The sequence below is a fragment of the Canis aureus genome, chromosome 9, assembly GCF_053574225.1.
Source record: "Canis aureus isolate CA01 chromosome 9, VMU_Caureus_v.1.0, whole genome shotgun sequence".
NCBI classification, from domain to species: Eukaryota; Metazoa; Chordata; class Mammalia; order Carnivora; family Canidae; genus Canis; species Canis aureus.
Window position 1 is genome coordinate 20,464,357 of NC_135619.1, and position 18,185 is coordinate 20,482,541.

The window sequence follows — 18,185 nt, forward strand, 5'->3', positions numbered from 1 at the left end:
TTGGTGATTCCCAAATTAGGGGCATAAATATTCATTATTGTTAGGTCTTCTTGTTGGATAGACCCTTTAAGTAGGATATAGTGTTCTTTTCATCTCTTACTATAGTCTATGGGATGAACTTTAATTTATCTGATATGAGGATTGCTACCCCAGCTTTCTTTTGAGGACTGTTTGAATGGTAAATGGTTCTCCACCCCCTTTATTTTCAGGCTGGAGGTGTCCTTAGGTCTAAAATGATTCTCTTATAGACAGCATATAGATGGGTCTTGCTTTTTTATCCAGTCAGAAACCCTGCATCTTTTGATGGGATCATTTAGCCCATTCACATTCAGAGTAACTATTGCAAGATACGAATTTAGTGTCATTGTATTGCCTATTCAGTCCCCATTTTTGTGGATTGTTTCTTTAGGCTCCCCCTTAGTTTTACAGGGTCGCCCTTAATGATTCTTGTAGAGCCAGTTTGGTGGTCACATCTTCTTTCAGTTTCTGCCTCTCCCGGGAGCTCTTTATCTCTCCTTCTATTCTGAATGAGAGCCTTGCTGGATAAAGTATTCTTGGCTGCATGTTCTTCTCATTTAGGACCCTGGATATATCCTGCCAGCCCTTTCTGGCCTGCCAGGTCTCTGTGGAGAGGCCTGCTGTTATCCTAATGCTTCTCCCCATAAAGGTTAGGTATCTCTTGTCTCTTGCTGCTTTAAGAATTTTCTCTTTATCTTTGAAATTTGCAAGTTTTACTATTAAATATCGAGGTGTTGAATGGTTTTTATTGATTTTTGGGGGGTGTTCTCTATCTCTTGGATCTGAATACCTGTTTCCTTCCCCAGATTTGGGAAGTTCTCAGCTATGATTTGTTCAAATATACATTGTGGCTCTCTCAATCTCTCTCTCTCTCTCTCTCTCTCTCTCTCTCTCGGCCTCTTCTGGAATCCAACTAGATGTATATTCTTCCTTCTCAATATATCATTTATTTCTCTAACCTTTCCTTGTGGGCTCTTAATTGTTTTTCTCTTTTTCCCTTGGTCTCTTTTCTTTCCATCAACTTGTCTTCTATGTTGCTCACTCTCTTTTCCACCTCATTAACCCAAGCAGTTAGAGCATCCAGTTTGGATTGCATCTCATTTAATCTATTTTTAATTTTGGCCTGATCAGATCTCAATTCCGCAGTAATGAAGTCTCTAGAATCCTTTACACTTTTTTCCAGAGCTACCAGTAGCTTTATAATTGTACTTCTGAATTGAATTTCTGGTATCATATTTAAATCCAAACTCTGTGGCAGAGAGTATTGCTTCCGGTTCTTTCTTTTGTGGTGAATTCTTCCTTCTAGTCACTTTGTCCAGTGCAGAGTGGCTGTATGAGTGGGCTGAGTCAAAAATATCAGCCACAACCAAAGTGAAATACACCCTAGATGATTCTGAAGAGGTCAGAGTCCAGAAAAAGGAAGAAAAGACAAAATAAAAGGACCACTAAAGGGGAAAATAGATCTGCCCTACGACCCAGCAATTGCACTGCTGGGGATTTACCCCAAAGATACAGATGCAGTGAAATGCTGGGACATCTGCACCCCGATGTTTATAGCAGCAATGTCCACAATAGCCAAACTATGGAAGGAGCCTCGGTGTCCATCAAAAGATGAATGGATAAAGAAGATGTGGTCTATGTATACAATGGAATATTGCTCAGCCATTAGAAACGACAAATACCCACCATTTGCTTTGATGTGGATGGAACTGGAGGATATTACGCTGAGTGAAATAAGTCAATCGGAGAAGGACAAACATTATATGGTCTAATTCATTTGGGAAATATAAAAATAGTGAAAGGGAATAAAGGGGAAAGGAGAAAAAATGAGTGGGAAATATCAAAAAGGGAGACAGAACATAAGAGACTCCTAACTCTGGGAAACCAACAAGGGGTGGTGGAAGGGGAGGTGGGTGGGGGGTGGGGGTGACTGGGTGACGGGCACTGAGGGGGCACTTCATGGGATGAGCACTGGATATTATGCTGTATGTTGGCAAATTGAACTACAATAAAAAAATTGTAAAAAAAAGAAAACAAATTTTAAAACAAAGTAATAAAAATAAAAAGCCAAAAACAAAGAAGAAGAAAAAATTTAAAAAATAAAATTTTAAAAAATGGAGAAAAAAAGACTGGATGGTGGTGGTGAGAAACTGGTAGTGGAGGAAGAATGTAGTTTATCTGAGGGGTCCTAGAAGGTGATCCTCTTGGTTCTGAGTGTATTTTGTTCTGTATGTTAGAAGATGATCAATCTCAAATCTATATAAACCAGCGATACTTATATAAAGACACAACATTGACCACAAAAACATAAACAAGATAAGAAAGGGGGGCAGAATGGGAAGGAATAGATAATATAATCTCACAGAATGAACCAACATGGTGTTCCACTTGGTTCTGGGTGTATTTTGGTCATGTGTTAGAAGGTACTGACTTCCACCACTGTAAAACAAAACGAGGCAGGAAAAAAAAAAAAAAACAGAAAACAAATACCCATATCTCGTATATCTACCAAAATTAAGTTGAATACATTGCAGGGAATCCAGAAGTGAAAAATATATGTAAACTGTGAAAGTCAAAAAGGAAAAAACTTGTTAGAAGCAAAAACTTTTCTCTCTGTAAAATTCCAGCTGTTCTCTCTTTAAATCTCAAGTCGAATTCGTAGGTGTTCAGGATGTTTTTAAAGTTATGTAGGGGGATCCCTGGCTGGCGCAGCGGTTTGGCGCCTGCCTTTGACCCAGGGCGCGATCCTGGAGACCCCGGATCAAATCCCAGGTTGGGCTCCCGGTGCATGGAACCTGCTTCTCCCTCTGCCTGTCTCTGCCTCTCTCTCTCTCTCTCTCTGTGACTATCATAAATTTAAAAAAAAATTAAATAAATAAATAAATAAATAAATAAATAAATAAATAAATAAATATAAATAAATAAATAAATAAATAAATAAATAAGTTATGTAGGTAAGTTTGTGGGACCAGATGAGTTGAAGACCCCTACTCTTCTGCCATCTTGCCCTGACTCCCTCTGAAACCAGAGTTTTAAAGCTTCCTCTTCCATTCTTCCCAGATAAGAGTAAGATTAACTTCTGATGCATGTGATTGCTGCTTATAATAGTTTCACCTGCAGATTTAGAATAAATTTTATCTCTGGCTCACAGTGACATTGTAAAGAACAATCAGTTATAACACCTCACCTTTCGAGATGGAAAGACCATTTGGAAATAGGGAAAGACCTCCAGGTAAGTGCCAAATGTCTCACAGCAAAGGGTAAAATGTCCATATCTCTTACCAACTAGGGAAGGGCCAACAGGATGGGCCTGGATTCCTGGCCTACTTTTTTGGTAAACCAGAAATAACAATAGCAGCTACAATAATGTGAGCACTAACTGTATACTGGACACTTCATTAGGTGCTTTATATTTATAAATAAGTATATATTTAGAATATATGCTATATATTCTATTTTTTAATATTTTATTTAAATTCAATTTGCCAGCATATAGAACAGCACTATATATTAAGTATATACTAGAAATAAGTGTAAAGTACTTCGTTGCATGAAATCAGAGTACTTTTCATTACATGAAATTTGAGCAATACTCCTATGTCTGAGGCACTTTTCTGGTAGCACTGTTTTAAAGATGTAGTACCTGAGGATTAGGCTTAAGTAACTTGCTAAAATTACACAGCCAGGAGGCAACAGAGCTGAATTTAACCCTAGATTACATGAGTCGAGTAGGAGACTGACACTCAAATGTTCATAGTCCCCTTCTCAGATGGACTGTGGCAATAGGCCAAATGCTTTACTGAAACACCTGTTGCTCTTCCAGAAACTTAGCATACTTTTAGCTGAACTGCGGAAAAAAAAGGGGGTGGGGGGGTGGGAACAAACTGAATTTGCAAATTCAACAGAGATCCTTGGGTTGCAAAAAAAAACATTCATCTGTGTAGCACCATTTAGTAAGCCCAGGGATCCTGAGCCAGGGGCTTTACAAGATTTTTTTTTTAATTTAGTTGCTAAAATCTTTTGTATGAACTATTATATCTTCCCATAAATTAAATATGAGCCAATATAAATCACTATCATCAATTTAGCTATTACATTCATTTCACAATTGTCTATTGCTACAGGAAAAGTCCTTGTTTGAGCATCATACCAAAAGGATAAATGCCATTGATGCATTTTTCATATTAAACAAATACATACTCAAAACATGAGACAGGGGAGAAACAATAGCAAACCGAAGAATATGAACAATGAGAGTTATTAAAGCCCATGTACCAAACCAAGTTTAAGATAACATAGTAGTACAATGAAATCTGTCCTCATAAAGATAAAGTTATCCTTTATTAAGTTCAAACAACATACTGATGTGTGAAAACTATATGGATAGCATGAGAGAAGAGGATTGTTGACACTCCCTTAAGTCAGTAAAAACTTGTAGTCATAAAGTCTTAGAGGGTAGCAATATACCATGCTCCTTCTGAAAAGTAATAAGGATGCCTAATAATTTTAATAGTTAAAGAACAAGGTTACCCTTCTGGTTTTTGTTTTAATTTGTTTTGTTATCTAAGCAAATGGCCTAATGTTTTGTGAGGCCATGGCTTGGGAAAGTTGGAACCTGAAGTTTTTTGTATGTTTGTTTTGGATTGAGTCTTTTCATTCTTTTCTTTTGCTTTCTTTTTATTAAGGTGCAATTCATACATCATAAAATTAACCATTTCATAATGAACAATTCAGTGGCATTCTCAGTACATTCACAATGTGTGCAATTACCACCTCTATCTAGTTTCAAAACATCTTCCTCACCCCCAGGATAAAACCCTGCACCCACTCAGCCATTACAACCTACAACAGCCTCCCCCAGGCTCTGGCAAACACCAATCTGCTTTCTGTTTCAATAAAGAACTTATGAAATGTGTGTTTTGATAAATTTACCCTGAAGTTTTAAATATTTTTACAAGTTTTTATTATATAATCACTAAGTATAAGGGACAGACTTACAAAATCAAGGAGATGGTACAATCTAGGCTCAGCATTTCTAATGGAATGCCTCCATATTTTTCCTTTCAGTATTTTTACCCACAAATCAACACAGAGCACCATATACTCTGGATGTAAATAACTTCTTGCGCTAAAATAAAGAAAGGTGGGAAGGCTGCCCAGGAAGATTCTCTATCCTTTGGTATCTATGCCAGTTGTCTAGAATTTTATTTGGCAGATTCTGCCAAAGACACTCTGTGGGCTCCTAAGTGATATTCCTGTACCTCACTTCTACAAATGTCAAACCATCCCCCAAAAAACTGTGAGCTACATCATTAACCATAATATTCTGTTACATAAAACTAGCAAAATACAACCCACTACTTTCTAGGCTGTATACTCCAAAAAAGGTATAGGAAATAGCGGTTATAATATAAAACTCTGCTTTGTTGCTATCTCCATGTACAGAACACATGGTCATAATAGCTCTGAGTTCACATGAAGGCAATGAAAAAGAACATGTACTTAGAAATATTTAGAATTTTGATGCTTTCTCAGGCTAGCAATACACAGTACAACACTTTCTCATGACACTAGGCAGCAGCAGCTACAGCTCCCGTTCAGTCACACAATCATGACAGCAAACAACCAAGAGAGATACACTTAAAACCATTCTACTTTTCACTTTCAAGCACAGTATTCAATATATTACATGAGATATTCAACACTTTATTATAAAATAGATTTTGTGTCAGATGATTTTGCCCAAATGTATGATAAATGTGAGTGTTCTGAACACATTTAAGGTAGGTTAGGCTAAGTTCTGATGTTTTGTAGGTTATATGGTATTAAATGCACTTTCAGTTATGATATTTTCAACTTAAGATGAGTCTATTGAGACATAGCCCTTCATAGGTCAAGGAAAATCTGTACTATGTTTTTTCCTATACCTACATACCTACAAGTTTAATTTATAAATTAGACACAGTAAGATATTAACAATAGTAATGAACAATTATAACAGTATACTGTAATAGTAGTTATGTGAATGTGGTCTCTCCCTCTCTCTCTAAATATCTTATTGTACCATACTCACCCTTCATCTTGTGATGATGCGAGGTGATAAAATTCCTGTGTGATGAGATGAAGTGGGGTAAATGACACAGGCATTATGACATAGCCTTATGCTACTACTGACCTTCTGACATACGGAGGATTATCTGCTTCTGGGCCATGGCTGACCTCGAATAACTGAAACCGCAGAAAGCAAAACCACAGATAAGAGGGGACTACTCTAAATTCCTAAGTGATAAGAGCACTAGGAGCATCTTTTGTTCAAATGACACAACTCTGGGTGGGCTCCTAGCTGGCTCCTGGATGGCTACCCAAAATACTAAGCCTGGAGAAGCTTGGAATTGTCAACTCCTTCCCCTTCCTCACTTCTCCAGAAAGGGGAGTAGAGCTGGAAATGAAGTTAATAACTATCAGGCCTACATGAAGAAACCTCCATAAAAACTCCAGTACCACAGGTTTTGAGGAGTTCTCAGGTTGGTAAACACATGCACACTGGCAGGGGTGACACCCCCAGCTACATGGGGAGAGAAGCTCCTGTGCTCAGGACCCTCCCAGATCTCACCATATGTATCTCTTCATCTAGCTATTTATCTGTATCCTTTATCATATTCTTCAACAAACTAGTAAACATAGGTAAGTGTTTCCCTGGGTTCTGTGAGCCACTCTTGCAAATTAAACCAGAGGAAGGGATCATGGGAATCTCTGATATAGCCAATCAGTCAGAAGCACAGGTGACAACCTGGGCTTAAGATTGGCAACTGAAGTGGGAGGCAGGCTTGTGGGCCTGAACTTTCAACCTGTGGGATCTTATGCTATCTCCAGATAGATAGCAACAGAATTGAATTTAACTGTAGGACACCAGCTAGTGGTCAGAGAATTGCTTGGTTTGGGAAAACCACACACACATAGAAGCATTGTGAGTATGGAGGTAGTGTAAGGGTAAAGGAGAAACATAGGAAAGACACAGGAGGTGGAGCACTGGGTTTTCCTAACTCAGGAGGGAGAGACTGTTTTTCCTAATAAAAGTACTCATTTGGTTCCCTGAATTTTCCAGATCCTCTAATTTCGACTCTATTCCTCTTTGTTCTAATTTGACCATTAAGATTCTAAATATTCTACTACACATGCATCTCTGCATCAAGAAGTTTTCAAAGCTTTCAAGTTAATCACAGAAGAAAGCACAAGTGAACAACTGCCATTCACAAACTATAATACTGCATGGCAACATAGCAGTTATAGTGGTGTGTTTGTTTGCTTATTGCTAGATAGAAAAATCCAAGAAAAGCCTAGGAGGACACATGTAGAATTGCAGTGGTCCAGCACCTAATAAATTCACTTTTGTTAAAAAGACACTCTATTTTAAGGATTCATCTCAGGTACGTATTTTCATGCTCTAATTGTTGGAGCATCATGTTGTCTAATTTCCTAAGATCACCACCAATCTCCAAAATCCCATTCCTTCCTTTCCCAATACCTTCTTTCATGTTCCCTTTGTTCTAGACCAACCCTATCTAAAGAATTTTCTGTGATGAAGCAAATGTATTGTATCTGCACTATACAAGATAGTAGCCACTAGCTATTTGTGCCTAGTAAGTACTAGGTTCAACCGAGGATCTAAATTTTGAGTTTAATTTCACTACAATTAATTGAAATTTAACTAACCAATGTCTCTAGTGGCTACCAAATTGGACAAGGTAACCATAGATGAAGAAACCTAATTGTCCTTTCCCCACCCTTTACTCATTATTCCATAAATATTTATTGCCCATCTACTTTGAGCCAGACATATGCCTTGATGAACAAGACATCTCTTTTTTTTAAGATTTGTTTATTTTATTTTAGGGAGAGAGAGGCAGAGGAAGAGGGAGAGAATCCTCAAGCAGACTACCCACTGAGTAAGGAGCCTGAATCCATCCCAGGACCCTGAGATCATGACCTGAGCTGAAACCAAGAGTCAGACACTCAACTGACTGAGCCACCCAGGGGCCCCAAGACAACTCTTTCTTTATGAATGTTGAGGAACACAGCTAGTACTCAATTACACAAATGATTTCTTGATGCCAATTCATAGTACTACATCTCATCAATTCTAAGATGTTTAGTTTTTTCATATATTAACATTTCTAAAATCATGATGTGTGCCTTCTATCAACAGCATCTTACAACCACTGCCAGCCAGGCCAGTTATGCCTCACATGCAAGACAGAAGCCACTATCCATTTGTGCTTAGTTCATATCCTTAGTGTTATGACCAGACAACATGCAACCCCTTGACATTTCAGCCAACAAATTACATGAAGATGATTTAAACAAAGGTATGAGTCCTGGTCATTTTCAGAAAAGAACACCTTCTGGTAAGATCAAGGTATCTATTTGATACCTCCCAGTAAAGTCAAGATGTACAGATTAGGTGTCCAGGAGTTTGGAATAAAATCCCAAAGACAAGAGTAGAGCACTCTGTTAAGAACTGCAGCATCACCAGCACACTGAAAAACACAAGGATAAATAACACTGTGTAGAAAGGATATTATCAATTATACATGGAACAGTGATTCAGAAGAGTCAGATTCTAAATTTAAAAACCTATTAGGAATATTATTTTGTTTATATTTTCCTTTTTACAAATGCACAAGAATAAAATATGATAAAATCCACATTACATAAATCTAAAAGAACTCTCTTAATAGCATAAAATTAAAATTATGAAGAAAAAATCCTATCATGGATTAATTGTGAGTCTTTTTTTCCTATGATAAATAAAATGGTTGAGTGTTTTCCAATATATGCATCTTAAAATCAATGGAATTTGGTAAATGCAGTGCTGAAGTGCTCATGCTTCCTGTCCTTTTTTGATACTTTCCCCTCTATCTGAGATGCCCTTTTTATTCAACCTTCTGCGCCAGGTCAGATCTTCACGTCTTTTCCATCTCTGGTCTTCATTGTCTTTTCCATCACAATTATTTTTTTCCTCACCTGAATTCTCCGAGTGCCTTCTCAGGACCTACCACAGCATTTAGCATTTCCTTTATTGTATTATAGTTACTTATGTGTGTTCTTAGCTTCCTCAGCATAGTATATGGAGACTAGAATCCTTAAGGTCCAATTGCATGTCTTATTCAAATCTTACATCCCACTTAGTATACTACTTTGCCCATTTGAATATTTACCAAATGTAGGAAGGCCCTATGGTATATAATGTAACAGGGAGAAGCTTAGCATGTGTGACTCCATGTTGCTTCTGTGATCTACAGATTAGACACCCCCACTTAGCCCTGCATGTAGGCATGTTAATCATCAAAGGAATTTTGCTTACAGCTAAGATTTGCAAAACCGCTCTTTACCTGAAACCTACCTTACCAGAGGAGATAAGGAAAATAGCTAGAGTGGGCACCATCCTAATTCCTTCAAGATTGAAGAATGATCATATCTTAGGGGGAATTGAAACCATGCTCCCTAGGGTTAATGAGGTTGAAACTAGCAGAAAATTTAAAGCTTGTTTTTCAGAGAACTGTTTCTGCTTAATCAGCTATTGCAGTTTTTGGACCCACTAACAAATCTACCAGGTATCTCTGCAGAAGCCTAGATTCAAAGTCAACTAATATGGTTTCAGCCTATGAGCAAGCAAGGCCTTGCACGCCTTACCAGAGATAATGTGCCCAAGACCCCATCCAGTTTATACTAGCTCTTGGAACATGCCCATAGCCCCTTCTTCTTGTCCTAAGATATACTCTTGACATCAGGGGCTGAATTTTGACCCTTTCTGATATTAAGTCTCCACCCCAAAGTCAACACTGGATGTATGTTTGCTCAATGCACAAGCTCCATCTTTCCTCTTGAATAGTCAGTCGTAAGTCTCCCCACTCTTGTCATCAATATGTGTGGAATCACAACCCCTAAGACTATAAACTATTTTTTCTCTTCCCCTTCAGGGAGGCAGATTTGAGTCTTGCTTTCCTGTCTCCTCCTTTGGCTGCCTCTCAAGTAAGTCCTTTCCTTGCTGCAAACCTGACGTCTTAGTGATTAACTTTACTGTGCATCAGGCCGACAGACATGGGTTCAATTATGATAATGTCACATAGATGCCCAGAGAGTGATGTAACATCCTTTAGACCTGTAATGTGGCATATGCTATTTCATTGTAAACTTCCAACTGGGTCGATATACAGCATGAGTGAGAGATGCCAAGAATCATTCTGACCAACACATGCTGTGGTCTGGAAGCAATGCCACAAAGGTGTGAGGTTTTGGTGCCATGTTCAAAGATCCCACAGGGCTAAACGTAGGTGATTGCACACAATTTTTTCCCAGAAGAGATTACCTCTGCTTCTTCTTCAAAGCCCCAAAAAATAAAAGTAAAGGAAGTAACATTAATAAATCCCAAATACTAAAGAAACCTGCTAAAGGAAATGACAGTAAATAAGGTTAACAAATTTTGGAAGATGATAAGCAGATAGACAAGAAATTTTCAGGAATGAGAAACAAAGTCTGCCTCATAGGTGGGATATGGCCCTGGAGTAACAATAGAAGGATTTATTGAAATTCTGCATCAAGAGTGGTTAAAGACCCAGGTCCCCTCCTTCTAGCAGACAGGTTTACTTCTGGAGAGGCTGACAGGAGGAGGTCTGTACTCCAGGCAAATCTACCTTGAAATATAACTAAAACAGGGGGGAAAAGTGGAAATCAGCACTGTAAACAATGGGACCTCTAGCTTCTTTCATTCAGCTCTGAGAATACAGGCTTATATGCCTCCAGAAAAAGGTCAGTAAATTCCTCTTCGGGGAAAGTAATCACCCTCACTTTTTTTTAAAGGTTTTATTTATTTATTCAAGAGAGACACAGAGAGAGAGGTAGAGACATAGGCAGTGGGAGAAGCAGGCTCCCTAAGGAGAGGCCGATGTGGGACTCAATCTCAGGACCCCGGGATCACAACCTGAGCCAAAGGCAGACGCTCAACCACTGAACCACCCAGGGGCCCCAGTAATCACCCTCTTAAATATAAGTCTGCTATTAGCTATTTTAAAAGATTATATTTTTACCATTTTGTACATGTATGTTGTTGTTGGCTACCTACACATATATAAGGATGCTGTTGAGATCCAGTTTGAAATTTGAAAATACATGTGTATCTCCCACTAAATGTTAAGCTCCTTGAGGATAGAGTTCTATCCTATCCATATTTCCAGCCCATAATGTCAATCTTTGCATGTAATAAGTGCTCAGTAGATATTGGTTAAATTTAAAAAGAAAACTTTTTTTTTTTTTAAGCGCGCAGGGTGAGGGATAGAGGGAGAGGAAGAAGAAGAGAGAATCTTAAGCAGGCTTCACACCCAGCACCAACCCCGACAACTCAGTCTCATGGCCCTGAGATCACAACCTGAGCTGAAATCAAGACTTGGACACTTAACAGACTATGCCACCCAGGCTCTCCTCAACAGAAAACTTCTAAGAATACAATATTAACTGCTATATATTCAGACATGGAGTTCAATTCTAAACAACCAAAAGCTGTTCAGCAAAATCTCCTTGCCTCCAACTAAAAAACAAAACCAAAGTGGCCATGAGGGTTTATCAAGTTCACAGTGAGCATAGAACACAAATTTCTTCTCTCAGTCCCCTCCAACGTAGTTATCTGAAGCCCACCATGCATGCTCTGATGACACTGTAGTGTTAATCTTCATAGTCAAAGCTCAAGGTTTAACGGTTGGTGCCTACACAATCTGAAAAACTTCTATCATAGTCTCTGCAGTAGCCTGTTTAGCAATATTATGACTACCTTTTAAAAACATTTATAAAAAAGGGTGCCTGGGTGGCTCATTCAGTTGGGTAGTCTGCCTTTGGTTCAGGTCATGACCCCAGGACTATGCAATCGAACCAGACTCCCCATGTGGCAGGAAGCCTGCTTCATCCTCGGCCCCTCCCCCTGCTCCTATTCTCTCTCTCCTCTCTCTCTCTCTCTCTCTCTCAAATAAATAAATAAATAAAATCTTAAAAATAAATAAAAAATAAATAAATTTATAAATTTGTTAAAGTTCTTGAAACTTTTCTAATATGTTTCTTTTCCTCAGAGAGTTCAATCAATTGCATTAGATGTTATTACTATAAAACAGGTAGGCATGATAATTTAGTACTAAAAATATAGAAAACTTTTCATAAGACCAAAGTTGAAAACACGCTACTTTCATAATTTTATGACATTTCCTGACAAAAAAAGATGGCTCAGTCTCAATTGATTTTATGCTGTCAGTTCTGGGAAAACATCTGTGGTTTTCATCATTATCCACTAATATTAGTTGTTGATAAGCATCACTAAGTGATTTTAAGGTTTTATAAAGCAATTGGAGCCTTGGGAGTTCTCCACAGTGTTTTGCATATACCAAGAGTTGGCAACAGTTCGACAACCAGTGGAATTGGTGCCTTTTGCGAGATTGAAATCATGGCAGGTCCAAAAACCAATGCCCAATTCCATTTCACTAGTATCAAAAAATATTTCAACTCTTTTACTGTCACAGGTAGAATGAACTGTGTACTGGCCACATACGGAGGCATTGCTTTGATGGTCTTATATATTAAGGTCTTAAAAAACACCAGCTGTGAAAGCAGCATAAATGGACTTTAACCTGTAACTCATCTGTTAAGTTCCCATGCCTGGGGAAGCCAATGTCAACTCATCGTGTGATACTCAATTTGTACAATGAATTATGAACCTAGAAATAAAAAAGAGTTGGCAACAGTTTGACAATGGGGTGGCCAAATCACTGACACCTTTTCTTTAAGCAGAGGTATATCATAAGAGAACAGCAATAGAAGGGGAAAGGTAGAAGCCAAGAATCTTTTTTTCCTATAGATGAGATCAGCTTCACTTAGAGAATAAACTTTTACATTATGATGCAGGGTTGGGAAACAACAACTTCAAAACAAAGGTATGTCCAGGGTTGGCAATTGTAGTTGATCCTCACAACAGCCTTGCCAGTTAGGTATTTTCACCTCTACCTGATGCCCAGAGAGTATGAGTAAGAGCCCAGACTACTGGTGACTGCCTTGAGAACCTCTTCCCTCACCCTCACCAGCCAGTGTGCTGAGACCCAGCTGAGGCTTGCTTTTCTCTAATCAATCACATAAGAACAGCCTCTCTGAACCCTGCCTCCTTCTCCTGTCTCACTACCAAGGACTCTACTTCTCTAGCAACTCACCAGGTAAAGGCTGTGCATTGTACCATATCCCTCGGAGATGAGAATGTTACAGGAAATTCCTTGCTCCTAACACCTCTTCTAGACCATCACTCCTCCAGTCTCACAGAAAAGTCACTGCCCCTAGGAGGTACATGCCACCTAAGACACTATCCCTGGCTTTCCATGACCCTGTCATCTACCTACCTCCAAGTCAGACCCATAAAAGGTGAGTGTGAGGATCACTATGTTCCACTCCAACTGCTGAAGAATGATGCAGAAGAAAAAGTGGGTGTCACCTTGGATACACCGGGAACCACCTGCATCTTGGAGTGCAATCAGCTTTTGGTACATGTACCAGTTTGCTAATGACTGGACTATACAATATAGTCAAGTATCTGGAATGAATTCTATTTGACTAATATAAATCATAGAGATTCCAGTTTCTAATAGCCAGCAACATTTGGAAAAGTTAGACGGACTTTTGTGAATATTATCAGTATTCAGTATCAGTATATCAGTAAAATAAAGACATGGTTAAATTCATACTATCATCTACCATCTGATAAATGGTCATTTCAAGACCTGGGGAGGTGGCTGAGCAGGAATTGTGAAAGAATGACCAGTTGAAAGTTGCCAGTCCCCAGTAAGGGCAAGGAGGAGACCTCAAAGGCACACTCACAATAGCAGCAATTCTTCCCTCCCTTCAAACATTTTCTATGTGGCTCTCATTGCCCTGAGGTAGTTATCAATTACTAATATCCTAAAATATTATCCTTTCCTGGCCTCTGTTTCTAGGCTCTATGAAAATATCTATTTCTACTTTTCATAAACATCCTAACAACTATATCCCTTTTAAATCTGTAAATTCTAATCTTCAGTTCTTAGCTCAAAAATTTCAGAATAATACCCTACTTAGAAAGGCAAACCAGATGTACCGTATGGTCTTCCAGTGGGGGTAAAAAATAACATACATGTCATATGTTCACAAACATTTAAATGGCATTGTTGTTTGCCTACACGACAGCTGTCCTCTACTGCCTCCATCTCAACATGTATTCAAGTTTTCCCCCACATAGATCATGTAACCCAGCAGAAATTGATCCTATCTCCAGGGGGTGGATTCTGATTAGTCTAATCTGATCATGATAACCCAATCCCCCTCATCAGTGATTGGTTAGGAATCCAGCCTTAAACCAATCCACATGTGGCAGTGCGCCACAATTGCTACTTACCCAGAGACTAACATAAGATTTAAATTGATCCAAATTATTCCATGACTGCAGTACATTTTCTCCCTCCTGGTTGGCTATGAATAAGGAGGCATGGGACCCAGATGCTATTGACATCCATCTAGCCACCATGAGGAAAGACCAGCCAACACATATAGGAAGCAAAACAACAACAAAATCACACGAATCTGACCCAGAGCCCTAATCATGCTGTGCCTAGAGACACCCTACCCTCAGACTTCCTGCTACTAAGGTAATAAATATCTTCACAGATTTAGCTAGCTTGATTTAAGTTTTCCCTCACTTACAGTTAAAAAGATCCTGATTGATACTATGTATCTGTTACAGATGTTTTAAGAAAAAGATAGTTACATATTTAAAGTAAATATCTGAAGGCTACCTTCCAAATAGAGCAAGTTTAACCTCTAGTGAATGGTACTGGGGTGATGGTGTGGGGGCTGATATTGGAATGGGGAAGTTTTATTTTTACCTTATATATTGCTACTCTTCCTTCTCATAGTCAGTAAGTACAATTTTTAATAAAAACATTTCTTAGGAAAGTAGGGTGAGGAAATTGGCTAGTAGATCTTTCAAAAACACATCCACACCCTAATATTAGGACTTCTTCTTTATTAGTATTCTAAGTGGCTTAAAACTTCCAATTATGAGAGAAAAAGCCATCATGCACAAGGTTTATCCTGTCTGCCCAGTCCAAGCATCTGTTCACTGAGAAATACTCACCTTCATGTCTCTTTGTCCCTTCCCTTCTCCTCTGCCTTCCCCTCATGCACCCTTACACACACACACACACACACACACACACACACACACGGCTCCCAAAATCTATACTTTTACTATCAATACTGATGTGGTGTCCTGGCCACAGCCTCTTAGCCCTGTGATAAACACCTGACCCAGAGATGCTTCCTACCCTTGGATGAAAAGTTTCTCTTCTACTATTAGACAGAAAAATTTCAGCAGCAAGAAATTAGGTAGTACATAAAGAAGAACTTCCTGATCTAGTTGCTCTGAGATACTTAGAACCTTCATAATCACAGTATGCAGTTAACATCCAGGCTTTTTACCTATTATTTATTTCTTTTTAGTTTGAATAACACAAGCCACCCTAATTTTGCTTGAATCCTTCTTATGAATTTTCTTCTTGCTTAAAGAATTAGAAATGTGTTCCTAATACTTGCAACTAAAGTCTTGGGTAAGACAACTATAAAACTGAAGTTTAAGTGTTTACTTAATACTTACATAATTGATGTTCAGGCTTTTTAAATCTCCATTTAGAGGCATAGCCAGTGGAAGGCATAAATGGGAGCATCTGTTTGCCATGGCAGGGATGGTTGGCTTGCAGCTCTGGCTACATACAGCTCTTCAGTGCCAGATTGATGAAAAAGTAGCCATTCCAAAGAAGACAGGGTAGGGCTTAAGCAAACGAAAAGTCATGCCAGATAATGCTTTTACAAATAACTTAAAAGAAAAACCATGTTTAACTTTAGGTACATACTGTACCCTACCTCATTTCAACAAGGATTTGAAGGAAGGCTACAAAAATGTATGGCATAGTATGATCGTGAATTTTTCAACTTGGCTGGGCCATAATACACAGTTATTCTATAAAGGCACTTTAAATAAAATTAATATTTAAATCAGCAGACTAGAAGTAAAGCACATTACCCTCCATAATGTGTATGGGCCTCTTCCAATCAGTTGAAGGCCTTAATAAAAAATAAAAAAAATAAAAAAGACTGACCTGGATGGACCTAGAAAGTATTAGGAAATAAGTGAAATAAGTCAGACAGAGAAAGACAAATATCATATGATTTCACTTATAATTGGAGTCTAATAAACAAAACAAATGGATAAACAGAAAGCAGAATAAGATCTATGAATACAGAGAACAAACTGGTAGTTGCCAGAGAGGTAAGGGTGGGGAAGATTGGCAAAATGGGTGAAGGGGAGTGGGAGGTACAGGCCTTCAGTTATGAAGTTAATATGTCATGAGACTAAGAGGTACAGCATAGGGAATATAGTCAAAGATATTATAATACCATTGTATGGTGACAGATGGTAGCTATACTGTGGTGAGCCTAGCATAACATATAGAATTAATGAATGATGATGTTGTGCACCTGAAACTAATATAACATTGTATGTCAGCTATACTCAAATTTTAAAAATTAATAACAAAATAGAATAAAAAAGACTAAGCTCCCCAAAGGAGAGGAAATTCTGCCAAAAGACAGCCTTCAGATTTGAACTGCAGCATCATCTCTTGCCTGCATCTCCAGCCTGCCAGCCTACCCTGCAGATTTTGGACCTGCCAGCCTCCACAATTACCTGAGCCAATTCTAAGAAAGAGAGAGACAGAAACAGACAGGAAGAGAATAGATGTTTGAATTACCTACCTATCACATGAACACTTTCTTGGACTGTTTTTCATACAGTTGTTTAATGTGGTTTATATAGAGACAGTCCAAACTTTCATATTAGCTCTAGACCTGGCTACAGGGCAGGGACATCTTTTACATTAGTACTAAATATAGTACTATGAACTTTATTGAACCTGTTTTATCAAAGAGGATTATAGAATGGCTGTTAAAGCACTTCTTAGCTGTTTGGGGAAATTATTATTTCCAATATAAACTTTTCCATTCCAACAAGCTATTATGTTTTTCAATTCTGAAATTATATTTAAAATGTATATATAAATTATATTTCATATATACATATGTAAGAATTGCTCCCACTCAACTTCATCACCATCACTTTTTACTAATTGCCTTGTTTACTTGAATTACTTATTCAAAACAGCATTTGATTATTCAAAATAATATTGCTCAATTTTAATTGAATCCTCAAGCTAGCCAGCATGTAGCTTCTCAGCTTGCATGGTAATTCATCAATACACTCATTATGCATTTCTTATGGATAGGACATGGATTAAAATGAGAGATTTGGTTGAAGCTATGTCTACTTTAGGCAGAAAAAAGAAAGTGAAAATACATGCATAAAGAGACTTTTCTAAGAAGTCTAAATGCTCTACAATATCATATCAGTTATTTTCAACTTCATAGGGCATCTTTTCTGTAGAGAGTTAAAAACATTGATCTGTCTGTACCCCACGAAGTGAAATTTTTATCTACAACCAACAGGTGAATGACTTGAAGCCCACAACAGCTAAGTAGTTGGTCCAAGGCCACAGATGGTTCAGTTGAAGAGAATCTTCCAGAACCCAAAAGGCCAAACCCCTTCTTTGGTCAGTGCACTTTCTGTGACTTATACCACACATTTTTATGTTTATAAAAGTAATTAGAAGGACTACAACTGCATTTCCATAGAATTTGTATGGTATTGGCACTTGCAAACTGACAGCAGGAGCAGAATTCTGCTCTCCATTTAGAAGTGGGTTTTTTGGCCAGCACCGTGTTTGTGGTTCTTTTGTTATGGATTTGAATACCTCTAGGCTAAGATATACTTCCCAGGCCACCAGAATCCTTGCAACTGACTAAAGTCTTTTCTGCACTCCACTCTTTTAGATGTTCTGCTAATACTGAAAGTGTCTGAGTTTAGGTCTTTGATCTATATGGTCAATGTACTCTATTTCCAAATTTAATTTCATCTGAAAGAGAAAGAAAGAGAGAGGTAGGAGGGTCAGAGTGAGAGGGAGAGGGAATCTCAAGCAGACTCCTTGCTGAGCAGAGAGCCC

The 18,185-nt window shown here is 38.3% G+C and overlaps 2 long non-coding RNA genes and 1 pseudogene across 7 annotated transcripts in view; 2 read left to right on the forward strand and 1 right to left on the reverse strand.

The window, feature by feature from the left end:
* Positions 1 to 6,252, reverse strand: part of LOC144320492 (uncharacterized) — a 404,605-nt gene extending 398,353 nt beyond the window's left edge. For 4 of the 6 annotated variants that reach the window (XR_013386064.1, XR_013386063.1, XR_013386062.1 and 1 more), the window contains exon 1: positions 6,092 to 6,249. This is a non-coding gene — a long non-coding RNA (uncharacterized LOC144320492). Of the gene's footprint in view, positions 1 to 2,527; positions 2,580 to 6,091 lie in introns of those variants that run through there. The other 2 variants (XR_013386067.1, XR_013386066.1) reach the window with 2 other exon arrangements.
* LOC144320496 (uncharacterized) lies at positions 6,211 to 8,656 on the forward strand. Its single transcript, XR_013386072.1, has 2 exons — positions 6,211 to 7,445; positions 7,912 to 8,656. It is a non-coding gene; the product is annotated as an uncharacterized LOC144320496 (long non-coding RNA).
* A 3,846-nt stretch (positions 8,657 to 12,502) lies between these two features.
* LOC144321356 (ATP synthase F(0) complex subunit k, mitochondrial pseudogene) lies at positions 12,503 to 12,674 on the forward strand (annotated as a pseudogene).
* The last annotated feature ends 5,511 nt before the right edge of the window (positions 12,675 to 18,185 follow it).